Here is a 12,409-nt window from a genome sequence, read left to right as displayed (position 1 = left end):
ACTTAACAACAACAACAACAAAGAATTAGGACTAGGATTCACCTTTCTGCAGTATGGCCACATTTGATTTAACTATTGACAGAAAAAAGCTCTACATGCGCAAACAAAGCAACTTTTACGCGTGTGAGGGCCAAGACTTTCAATACAACACTTCAGGAAGCATAATCCAATCCACAACAGAGTTGAAGAGGATGAAATAAATAATTAGAAAGACTCACATAGAGGATATTCATGGTAGTATATGTTAGAAGGAGTCCTGGTGTTGTACTGCAGGATAATCACCGGATCGAAAGGTCCGTTTGAATAACGAGGTTGGCGGTTCAAGCTCACCAGCCGCTCCTTGGAAAAGCTGTATAAGGTCACTGTGAGTTGGAACCAACGCAACAGCACTTAACAACAGCAACAACATATGCCAGAAAGTGAAAATTTACATGAGGTTTATAAAAGGAGGTCACACATCCCTTCTCTTTGTTTATAAAGGAAAACCGAAGCCCTACTCTATTTCAATGAATTGTTCTTCTTTTCCCAGGGTCCTCTGGGAAATTAATTTGGTGCACTGCCCTCAAGGGAGAGCCTGAAGGCCTCCTGCACATTGGCTCCAACAGCCATGTTGCTGCAGGTGGCCCTGTGGCCCTGCCACCTCAAACTGCTCACAGTAGCACACTGACACCAAGACTCCATAAACGGATCACAACTGGTCAGGCTACATCAGAATCACAGGGGAGATCTGTGAAAACACAGCGCTCTAACCCCAGAAATTCTGAGATATGTGAGAAAGAACACAGGAAGACACAAACATGCTTAAGCTCCCCGAGTGATTATGAAGCACAGTGAAACTTGGAAAGGACTAATTCATATTGCTATCTAACCAATAAAAATGGTGTTAATATAAGTTGTTTAATGGCAGTTTTATAATAGTACAATTCCAGTTTTGTACATAGTGTCTATACCTATTTGATTAGGTAGAGAGATAGATAATGAGAGAGAGTGAAACAAGCACTTGACTCCTAGCTGAAAGGTTGGTGGCAGTTTGAACCCATCCAGATGTGACTCAGAAGACAGGCTTGGCAATCTATTTCTGAAAGGTCAGAACTTGGAAAACCCCGTGGACCAATCCTACACTGTACACAGGGGGTCAGCATGAGTTAAAATTAGCTTAACAGCAACAAACAACCTTTTTGCTAGCAATCAAGCACTTACCGGTTTGTATTACCCATGGGCTCCTACTATCTTATCTTTCTATCAGCCTGCCTGTCTCCTACCAACCTACCAACTACCTGCCTACCCACCTACCTACCTATCTATCTAATGATTATAGCATGATGGTGTTGTATTTAAATGCCGCCTCGGCTCCAACTCATAGCAACCCTGTATAGGGTTTTCAAGGAGTGGCTAGTGAGTTTGAACTACCAACCTTGTGGTCCAAACCAACCTTGCAGTCCAGCACTTATCCTACAGTGTCACACCAGGAATGATAGGATGACCTATTTGCTGCTTTTTCTATATTATTTTCTGAATTGCCTAATTTTTCTACCATAAACAAATATTTCTTTCATAATGAAAATACATTTTTTTAATGATAGGGAATAAATTATGACATATTTGGAACAGCCATAGAATGCCTTAGCAAAGGACTTGTGTGTGAGTTTCCTAGAAACATGATGCCTCCCAGAGAGGCTGGCTGTTCATTTCTTTCATATAGGGAGAGTTCATACATGTCAGCTTCAATATACTTTCTTTGTTCTTACTGGCAGATTGTATGGATGTTTTTTTTTTAATGAACAGCATTTCACTGTATAAAAAATATCCTTCCTGTTTAAAAAAAAAAATGAACAAAAAACAGGAATTAATAAGTGTCCAGTGTCCTGGTCATATATTAATTACAGGGCTCAAGCTAGTAGGAAACTGGAGGACTGCTCAGAGAAACTGAGGCCAATACCAACATGGTGGATGAGGGGGGGTAGTAGTGGCTTTGGCAGACTCTTACGGCTCTCCCTGGAGGTCAAACCCTACCTTGCAGGGGCTGAGTAGGCTGTTGTTTACCCTGTGACGGTGTGTACCTGCTCCACAACCTTGAAGCTGGGACTGAAAGGTAACAGGAGGTATTGGCTTGGTTCTCCAGTTCAACTGTTGAGAATTTCAGCGTTACAGATACCAAGAGTCCTCACTTACCTCTCCCAGTTCTGACTGAGGGAGCATGAAGAGACTGAAAGGGGCTGGGAAAAAATGTTTTCACTCTTGAGGGAGCGCTGCAGGAAGAGGAATCCTAAGTGCTGAACGCATGGAATGAGATGTCTGAGAGTGTCATAGGCAGCTCCGGGATACAGAGCCAAGGGTGACAGAGAGGACAGTCAGACCTGCGCCCTCCAGGTGATCATCTCACCACAGAATCACCCGTTTACCTGCCTCAGAACTGCCTGTTTCCTGAGATAACAAAGTTTTCTTTAAACCAATTTGAGATGAGTTTTCTGTTTCTGGAAAAAATGAGTATGGTTTAACTTATATAATTTAAAACTTATACCTGAGGATTTGAGTCCTGCTGTGGCACCATAGGATAAACACTGGACCACAAGGTCGGTGGTTCAAACCCCCCAGCTGCTCCTCAGAAACCCTATACGTGACCACTATGAGTCAGAACCAACTCGACAGCACTTAACAACAACAATAACAACATATGAGAATATATAAAGCTTACTTATAGTATCATGAATTTATTTACAACCTCATGGGGACAAAATTATTGATCTTTTCCACCTAGATTCCCTCTTTAAGAGCATATGGATCCTTGAATGGGACAGTGGACATATCTTGTGCTACATATGTGTATGTTTTTGTATACCATACTAAGAAAAGAATGGAAGGGCACTTCCTGGCTAAGCAAGATATTTGGCACAAGCAATCCTGTCTAGGGAACTAAGGAGGGATGCTCAGCTGAGTGAAGAGACTTGAGCGACTCCATAAAGAGGAACATTAGAACAGTGGTTCTCACACTGGAACATTAGTGGGAAATCACTAGGGGGCTTCTTAAAACAGATTTCTGGACCTTACACCCAGAATGTCTAACTCAGAAGGTCTCACTCGAGTAATGCGCCAAGGAGCTCTGGTAGCATAGTGGTTACGAATCAGGTTGCTAATCTCAAGGGCAGCAGTTCAAAACTACCAGCTGTTCTGTGGGAGAAAGATGAGGTTTTCTGCTCCAGTAAAGATTTGCAGCCTTGGAAACCCAATACAGGGTCTCTATGAGTCAGAACCAACTCCACGGCACACAGCCACCACCACCATCAGAGTAATGCACCAGACTACAAAGTGGTTTGAACTACAAGATCTGATGTTCAAGTCTACCAGCTGCTCCTTGGAAATCCTATACAGGGTCATTATGGGTCGGAACCAATTCAATGGCACTTAACTACAACAACAGAGTAAGACCCAATAATTAGTATTTCTACAAAGTCCCCAAATGACATTGAAGCTGTTAGTCTCAGGACCACACCATGCATCCCAGGGACATAATGCAAGATAATATCAAGGACTTTTTGGTCCAAGGACAAGAGAACACTTGTTTTCACACCCCCAGTGTCTCTAGAGGTTCTAAGGTAGCCTTCAGGGAAGGTACTCAAGAAATTGGGTCTTAATCTAATGTATTTCAATTTAAAATAGTTATGAATTAGTCCTGCATGGCTAATCTATTTCTATTTATTCCCTGTTTCATTATACAAAAGATTTGAGGTGGAACAGTTTGTTAAGCAATCAGCACGTTTCATCTATATGGTACCATTTCCTCTTAATTAACCTCTTTCCCAAACTCTCTGTTAAGAAGGTTTGCAAGTAGGAAATACCAGGGCTTCCAAGGGAGCCTTTCTTTGAAAGCCAAATGAGGACCCCAAACTAACAGTTGTGCATCTCAGAAAGGTTCTTGGGCCTCCAAGAAAGCACGTCCCCCAACCCAAGAGTCAGAGGGTTAACTCCTACACAAAGAATGATTAACTGTTTCCCAAAGCCCTGGTTTCACAAACTTGTCTGTAGAGCACTGACGAGATCAGAAACAGAGAGGAAAGTCTCCATGAAGAGTGGGCTGGACCTAGAAGAATGAGTAAAGCTCGAATACGCAGAAGGGAGAGTGCCAGGCAGAGATAGGTGTGAAAGGAATAATGTAAGTCAGAGTCAGAGTCCCAACATAGAACCACCTGATTGTTGTTGTTAAGGGCTGTCAAGTCAGTTTCGACTCATAGTGACCCTGCATAGGATTTTCAAGACTCACTTGGTGAGTTTGAACTACCGACCCTGCAGTTCAAGCTGACCTTGAAGTCCAGTGCTTATCCTACAGTGCCACACCAGGACTCCAAACACCTGATAGGACATGGAAAAACAGTGAAAACACACGCTTGACAAACATGGATTCTTTCATCCAAAAAAATAAAATTAAATCATTAGGATAAGGAAAGAACATTCTTTCAGATACTTTCATTATGTGAGTAATAATGAGCTAATAGATATTTCCTGCTCATGGATCCATCATTTAGGTCTGCTACATACCTTGTCCTAGAGGAAAAAATACCCCAAATTCAAATATATTTTATGTTGTTGTTGTTGTTAAGTGCCATCAAGTCGGTTCTGACTCTTAGCGATCCTATATAGGGTTTCTGAGGCTGTAAATCTTTGTTGGAGCAGAAAGCCTCATCTTTCTTTCACAGAGTGGCTGTGGACTTGAACCATCATCTTTGTGGTTTGAAGTACAGTGTTTATGTTACAAAGTCACTGCTAAAAATTCAAATATATTTTATAGAGCCTCCTTTATTAAGTCTTAAGCAGGACAAAGCCAAGACAAAGGCAAATAATCCAAATGCGGGAGACTGTTCATATGAAGCCAACATGGTGTCCAAAGAATTCACAGCCATCAGGTTAATTATGTTGTTGTGGTGGTTAAGTGCTGTCGAGTCGATTCCGACCCATAGCGACCCTATCGGGTTTCTGAGGCTGTAAATCTTTATGGGAGCAGAAAGCCTCATCTTTCTCCCACAGAACAGCTGGTAGTTTTGAACTGCTGACCTTGAGATTAGCAGCCCAATTCATAACCATTACAAGTCTGTTCTGACTTACAGTGACCCTGTATAGGGTTTTCAAGACTGTAAAGCTTTATAGGAACAGAAAGCCTTCTATTTCTCCCATGGAGTGGCTGCTGGGTTTGAACTGCTGACCTTGTGATTCACAGTCCACTATTTATCCTAAAGTGTCAGATGAAAAACAGAAGGAATTCATCACAAAATCAAGATTGGTGGCAGGTAGATCAGTTCGTCGCAGTTGCAGAAAAGACTCCAGAAGCAGTAAACGGACCCTGTCTGAGTGAGGACAGCAGGGCAGATTAGAAAAGCACAGAGGATTGGTTAGGGTATGACTTATGACTACATGATCCTGGTATCCCAATTTCCATGAAGGATATACCCAGGCAAATCCAGAGAGGAAGACTGCTCCTGGGCTGCTTAAGGGTGCCTTAGTAATCCACTTCCAAATACATTATTCCTGAGGGCAAAGCTTTTAACATGGCTGGTTATTGTTATTGGTAAGTGCTGTCCAGTTGGTTCCAACCCATAGAGGCACTTTACAACACCAACAGCAATGGGGTTGACAACAGCAGTCAGCAGGAATGGCTGCTGATTGTGACAGCTGACCTTACAGTTCAAACCTACCTTGTGATGGTGTACTAATCTTACTGCGCCACACCAGGACTCCAAATTGCTGGTTAATGGCCAGAAAGAACTCACTTGGAGGCAGAATTTATGCTAAGACTCGTAATGGATTTGGGGAGTCCTGGTGTGGTGCTGTGGGTTAAGGCACTGGACTGCAAAGTCAGTTTGATCCCCAAGGTTAGTGGTTGAAGCTCACCAGCGGCCCCTCAGAAACCCTATACACAGTCACTGTGGGTCGGACCCTACTCAACGGCACTTCACAACAATAACTGTAAACTTTAACCTTTCATAAAACAGTGCTCATAATTTAATTTCTAAGTCATCCTCCTCTGATCAGGGACTTTATTAAAAAGCCTCTGATCACACTCATGTTGGTGTGCTTTCTTCTGTAAAGACTGATTAATGGATCTTTTAGGTACCCACTTGTTTTAGGATAAGCCTTAAAGACCCCAGACATTATTCTCTCTGGTAGCTAGGTGGGTATTTTCTGATTCCATCACTATGTTTTTCTGTTGTTGCTGTTGTTGTTGAGAGCCATCAAGTCGATTCCAACCCATGAGGACCCTGTATAGGGGTTCCAGGGAGTGGCTGGTAAGCTTGAACCACCAACCTTATGGTTCAAACCAACTTTGCAGTCCAACAAATTAACCTGCCACACTAAGACTCCCCATGCTTTACTATAGCACCCCAATCTTCAGTGATTACTTCACGAAGGTACATATAAAACAGGGCAGCATCGTAAGACCTTGTTCTTATGCCTTAAAGTTTGAGCGCAAATCAATTCATAGAATATATTTTGTTTATATATATAGTTCACTTTATGGGCAGTATATTAGTTTCCTGAGAAATTACTTAAGTAACCTCCGTAAAACATTTCATAATGCTGGTAATAATAGCATCATTAATCTATCAAACAACACAGATTCAAAATATTAATGAGAAAAATGTAGAGGGCAGCCTTTTGGTTAAAACACATGGAAAGGCTCACTTATGCAGATTAACAAAATTTACTGATTGAACAGAAACTATTTTAAAAATAATTTGGGTTAGGCACAAAGCAATAATTTCAATAACATTCATTCACTAGGGCAAAACTATTTGTCTACAAAACTTAAAGCATGTAACACAAAAGCAAAGATTATGAAAATAGAAATGGATGATAAACCCAAGTTGCCAATGTCAGACAACCTCAAAAACAATAAAGACTTTAGCAAAGTCCCAAGATCTCAAAGTCCCTGATGACACATTTTTCTTCATATAATTCCCAGTGTATCATATTATTTGCTCAGCATACAGATTGAATAAGTGCAGTGAAATGATACAACCCTGACACACATCTTTCCTGATTTTTAAACTATTCAGTATTCCCTTGTTCTGTTCCAATGACTGCTTCTTAGTCTATGTACAGGTTCCTCATGAGCACAGTTCAGTGTTCTGGAATACCCATTCTTTACAATGTTCTTCACAGTTTGTTATGCTCCACACAGTTGATTGCCTTTGCATAGTCAATAAAGCACGAGCAAACATCATTCTGGCATTCTCTGCCATCACTCAAGATCTATCTGATGTAATCAGTGGTATTCCACATTCCACATCCTCTTCTGAATCAGGCTTAAAATCCTGGCAACTCCCTATCAATGAATTGCTGCAACCATTGTTTCGTTATCTTCAGCATCACAGCAACACACAAACCACCACAGTACAATAAACTGACAGATGTGTGGTGGAAGAAGTTGCTAGAATTCTTCAATTTCATCACCACTAGCTTTAGTGGTTGGTGTGCAATTTTGAATACTAGTGGTATTATTTACATGCTGAAGAGGTACTAGATGGGCACCCAGGGGTGAGAATCTCACTCCAGTTGCCTCCTACCTGGGGGTCCCCTGTATACAGAAACCTGTCCTTATCCTTCCCTCAAAATGTTAAGCGATGGCAAGAGACGGTCCCATGCTACCCTCTGGTTCTCTGTGTCTATCTGTGTGATTCTCTTTATTTCTCAGTCTTAGAAGCGCCAACATCTTGGCCAATATATATCTTTTTTTCTGTTATTTCAAAAACCAACTTACAAATTAAAAAAAAAAAAAAAAAACAGTGACGGATGGGGAACAAAAAGAAAACTTAACAGAGAGAATTAAAGTGGTTTTCCTTCTCATTGTTGTTGCTGTTGTTAAGTGTCATTGAGTCAGTTCTGACTCATAATGATCCTGTATAGGGTTTCCAAGGAGTGGCTGGTGGATTTGAACTGCCAACTTTGTGCTTATCCTACTGTGCCACACCTGGTCTTCCTTGTAGGCTTATAGATATTATCCTATCCCATACAGCATCGCACTTCAAGATTGATCCTGACAAACTCTATTTATGATGGATGTAACACCATTCCTCTTCAGTTTGTCATTCCTGGCTTAGTAAACTATATGACTGTCAAATTGAAAGAGGCCAATCCTAGCCCAATTACTCTACCTAGGATATCCATCTTTATGTGTTCCATTTCATTTTGACCACTTCCAGTTTTCCTAGATTTGAAATCTGTCCATTCACCTTCTGATTATTAATGAATGGTTGTATCTCTTTCTTGTCACTTGGAGTTATACCACATCAGCAAATGAAGGTTCTGAAAGCTTATTTCATCCATGTTATTAAGATCAACTCTACTTTGAGGAGGCACCCTTTCCCGGTTGTACTTTGACTGTCTTCCCACCTGTGTGGCTCATTTTCCAGCACTATAGCAATGTTTCCTTGCTATTCATAAGGTCTTCAATAAGTAACATCCAGAACTGTTCAGCCTCTCCTTCTTTCTTGTCTGTCTTAGTCTGGAAGTTCAACTGAAACCTGTCCACCATGGGGGAACCTGGTGGTATTTAAAATACTGGTGGCATAGCTTCCAGCATCGCTGCAACATGTAAGCCACCACAGTATGACAAACTGACAGATGAGTGGTGGGGTTCCTTCTCTAGTCGTAGGTTTTATAATCTTGCTAAGATTTACTGACCAACGAAAATGTTTCATTTCAGTCATAATATCTAAATCCACTTCTTAGACAATTTAAAAGAAAGGAGGAAAGTGTAGAATAGAACCTTAAAAAAATACCAAAATATGTTCAAAGATGTGACCAGCTTTGATTATGAATGCACAACTATAGAACCTACTTCAATGTTTCAGAATAAACATGTTTCAGTTTATAAAATAAAATTCAAATACAAGCAGCCTCAAGAAGGACAGCTTGTTGGAGCAAGTGAAAGCCTTCGGTGAAATTTTCACAGCCTCTAAAGCCAAGTTGGAGTCCTGGTGTGGCACTGTGGGTTAATGAGCCAGACTACAAAACCATTTGAACTGCAAGATAGGAGGCTCAAGCTCACCAGCCACTCCTTGGCAACCGTATGCAGGGTCGCTATGGGGCAGAATTGACTCAATGGCACTTCACAACAACAAAGCCAAGTTATATGGAACCTTGATAACTAAATGGATTAAAAGCTGGGCTATTAACCTCCAGGTCAGCTGTTCAAATCTACTGGTCTTTCAGTAGAGAAAGATGAGGCTTTCTGGTCCCATAAAGATTTACAGTCTCAGAAACCCTATAGCGGATCACTCACTGGCACAGGACTTGGCTATCCTCTTGGACTTGCTGGACCCAGCAAGAATTACAGAAAGGGCATGTGATGACAGGAGTGCTGTGTATTTTTGGTTCTGATAGGAAACTGAAGTTGTTTACCCTCTATCCAGTTACCACAGAAAGGAATTTAAATGCGACTCGCAGAGTTATCTCCAGTTGATGTCAGAAAAGAGGGTTGCCACCAAGTTGATTGAAAGGATGAAAAGAGTGTTATTGTCCTTCCAGCCATCGCTGAAGAGAAAGCCAAAAAGCTTTCTCCTGAGGAAGTCTTCACCAAAGAGGTCCCACCCAGCATGAAACACCCCCACTACACTCCCCAGTCTTGAGTGTCTCCAGGAAGTCAGTGCAAGAACTGCTTGCTTAGTACTGTGAGCCAGGGAGTGCCAGCTGCCAATCATGTTTTCCTGCAGCAGTCCCATAAAAACATCCCAGTGTGATCACAGTCAAGATCTTTATGTTGTTCCAGTAGTGGCTTATTCAATGAAAATGGCACTAAGAATTTCTTGGTATTCTTTACTCTGCCTTCACCACATATCTCAACTTTCTGCTGGCTCTCTTTGAAATATGTATTTGGGCTTCAAATCTTGCAGGGTCCCTGCAGGGTTTGTGATCAACTAGCTAGTATCAGTTCATGGTTACTTTACTTTATGATAGAATGACTCTCAAGTTTCTAGCTATCTTAATGAAATTCTCCTTCCTGGGGGAGCAACAGAAATTGAGATTCAATTTCCTCTGTAAATAGCTAAGTATTAACTCAAGAACTTGGGATAACCTAGACAGATATTCATCAGTAAGTGGTGTTTTGACCACAATTGGAGAAAAACTTTTTTCAACCTGGCACTTCTCCAAATAGATGAGTGAAATGGGAAATAAACGGGAAGTGAAATGGAAAGTAGGAAGAGGGATCCTTAAATGTTTTATGACAGATTTCTGTCGAAGTGGAGAGGCGACGGGAAAAGGCTCTTTCTTCTTGACCGCCAGGGAGGTGTGGGCAGTATGACAAGTGCCTTGTGCCTTTCACAAGGTGTTTGTGGTATCATCTGCTCTGAGATGTTCCAGGCATCAAAGAGCACACCTAGGGAGACAGAAGAAATTTAAACTAGTTTTAACAACAACTATAGAGCTCTTCTTGCTGTGGATGGCTATTTTCTGAATTTTATGTTTTTAGGCATCAGTAAATGAAATCCCTTGTTGAAACTAGAAAAACCAAACCAAACAAAGACAATGACAAACCTTATTTATTTATCTAATTATTTATTTTAACTTTTTATTGTGAATTGAATTAAAGTTTGCTAGACAAATTATATCAGTTTTTATGTTATATAAATCATATTTTGCTTCATTGTGATGATTTAAATCCCCTCCATGTACCAACAGTCAACAGTATTTAGTATTTATCTCTATTCTATCTTTTCTTTTCTTTTTGGCTGTATACATACAAAACAGAAAATACATATTCATTTAAATGCCCAAAGGGCACACTTTACACACCAGCCTCCTGCCAGCAGACACTGCCTTCCTCGGTCCATGGGCCTAGAGCCCTTATCTGCTCTATCTCTGTGTCATTGTCTCTGCCTCCATCTCTGCTGTCTCCACTTTTCTAGTTAGGGTCCCATGCTCCACTCAGGCTCTTCCCTCTTGATGGTCCTAGGGTCCTCTGTTCCTGAAATGTAATATTGACTACTTCTCCCTTTTAGTTACACATGTTCTATATTTACAGTTATGGTTATCACAACTAATCCTGATAACAATTATACACAACTGAATCATAAAAGCCCATCCCCTTTCACAGACACATCTGGAAATGAGGAAAACTGTTCAGTAGGGATTCTACTTTACCTCCCTCATTCTGAAACTAAGCACATTCATGAAAGCTTGTAAGCAACCCAAGGTACTGATAAGGCAAACTTGATCCCTTTCGGTTGGAATTTTGAGCAACCACATCCATAAGCAAAGGTCCAGTTCATCAAATTGTACCCATTTATGCTTGGTCCCTGTATCAAACTTCTTTGTCTTCATCTGGTTAAATTCTAGTCAAATAGCCACCCAAGCTATGTCAAATGGGTGCTATCTGCAAATTTGAGAGTTCTTGCACACCTTCCTCCACTTCAGACCAGCTGACCACTCTCAGCTCTAGACTCCAGTGACTAGGTCACTGTCTATGGGCTTATGAGATCACATGCCTCCGTAAACTTCAGATAAGCCAGTCAGTCCTCTTCTTGCTCTCATCTCAAGGTCAACAGGTGCCTTTGGAACATGGTCAAACTCAATCCATGTCTTCATTGCTGCATTTCTCCTACTTCCACTCACTAGTAGATCACGTGGTCACCAGCGAGCATACAAGACTGCTCATGTGTTCCCTTTAAGTTTCATTCTTAGAAAGGGGATTACCCTGATGGGCTGACTTCTCTTGCCTTCATTTCCCTTCCAAGGCAAATAGCTTGCTAGCTATTTTAACAAACAGTCTGTATTTCCTGCTGGTCTTTCTTTCGGTAAATATCTTCTGTCCCACCTCAGAAGGTTCTGGTTGGGAGTCAGGATTCCACCTAAGGCCCCATACTCTACAAAGGCTTAACTAAAAGCCTATTTCCCTGGACAAGTTCTAGTTCACCCTTTAGCTAATCCAATCAATCATAGGCTGATGATGGGCTTAAAGCTTTTCATAATCATATTTCCCAATATTCATTTCTATGCATTTAAATGTGTATTTTATGATAGAAGGCAGGGAAATATTCACAAAACAGTAAAGTCCCTTAACATTATTTCCCCTCCTTTACCCATTCCAACTATGTCTGGATCCCTGTATCAGAGAACCCTGCTGTTCAAAGGTTGGGTATATATCACTCTACCCCATTTAGCCCATGCATACCTCACTCAGTCTTCCCCTATCTTCCTTGTTCATCCGCCTCCCTCCCCCTCTTGTATATTGTACTCCTATCATCCAAGCTGTCATGTGTCTACTCCCTAATCCATAAATTACTAAGCTATCTCAACCATCCCTGGTAGACACCAAATATTTTTTTGTTTTAGATTGGAAAAATTTTCTTAAGCTTTTACAGTAATGGTCTCATGCAATATTTGTCCTTTTGTGACTGACTAACTTCACTCAGTATAA

Source organism: Chrysochloris asiatica, unplaced genomic scaffold (assembly GCF_000296735.1).
Source record: "Chrysochloris asiatica unplaced genomic scaffold, ChrAsi1.0 scaffold00006, whole genome shotgun sequence".
Classification (NCBI taxonomy): domain Eukaryota; kingdom Metazoa; phylum Chordata; class Mammalia; order Afrosoricida; family Chrysochloridae; genus Chrysochloris; species Chrysochloris asiatica.
Note: the sequence above shows the minus strand (reverse complement) of the source record.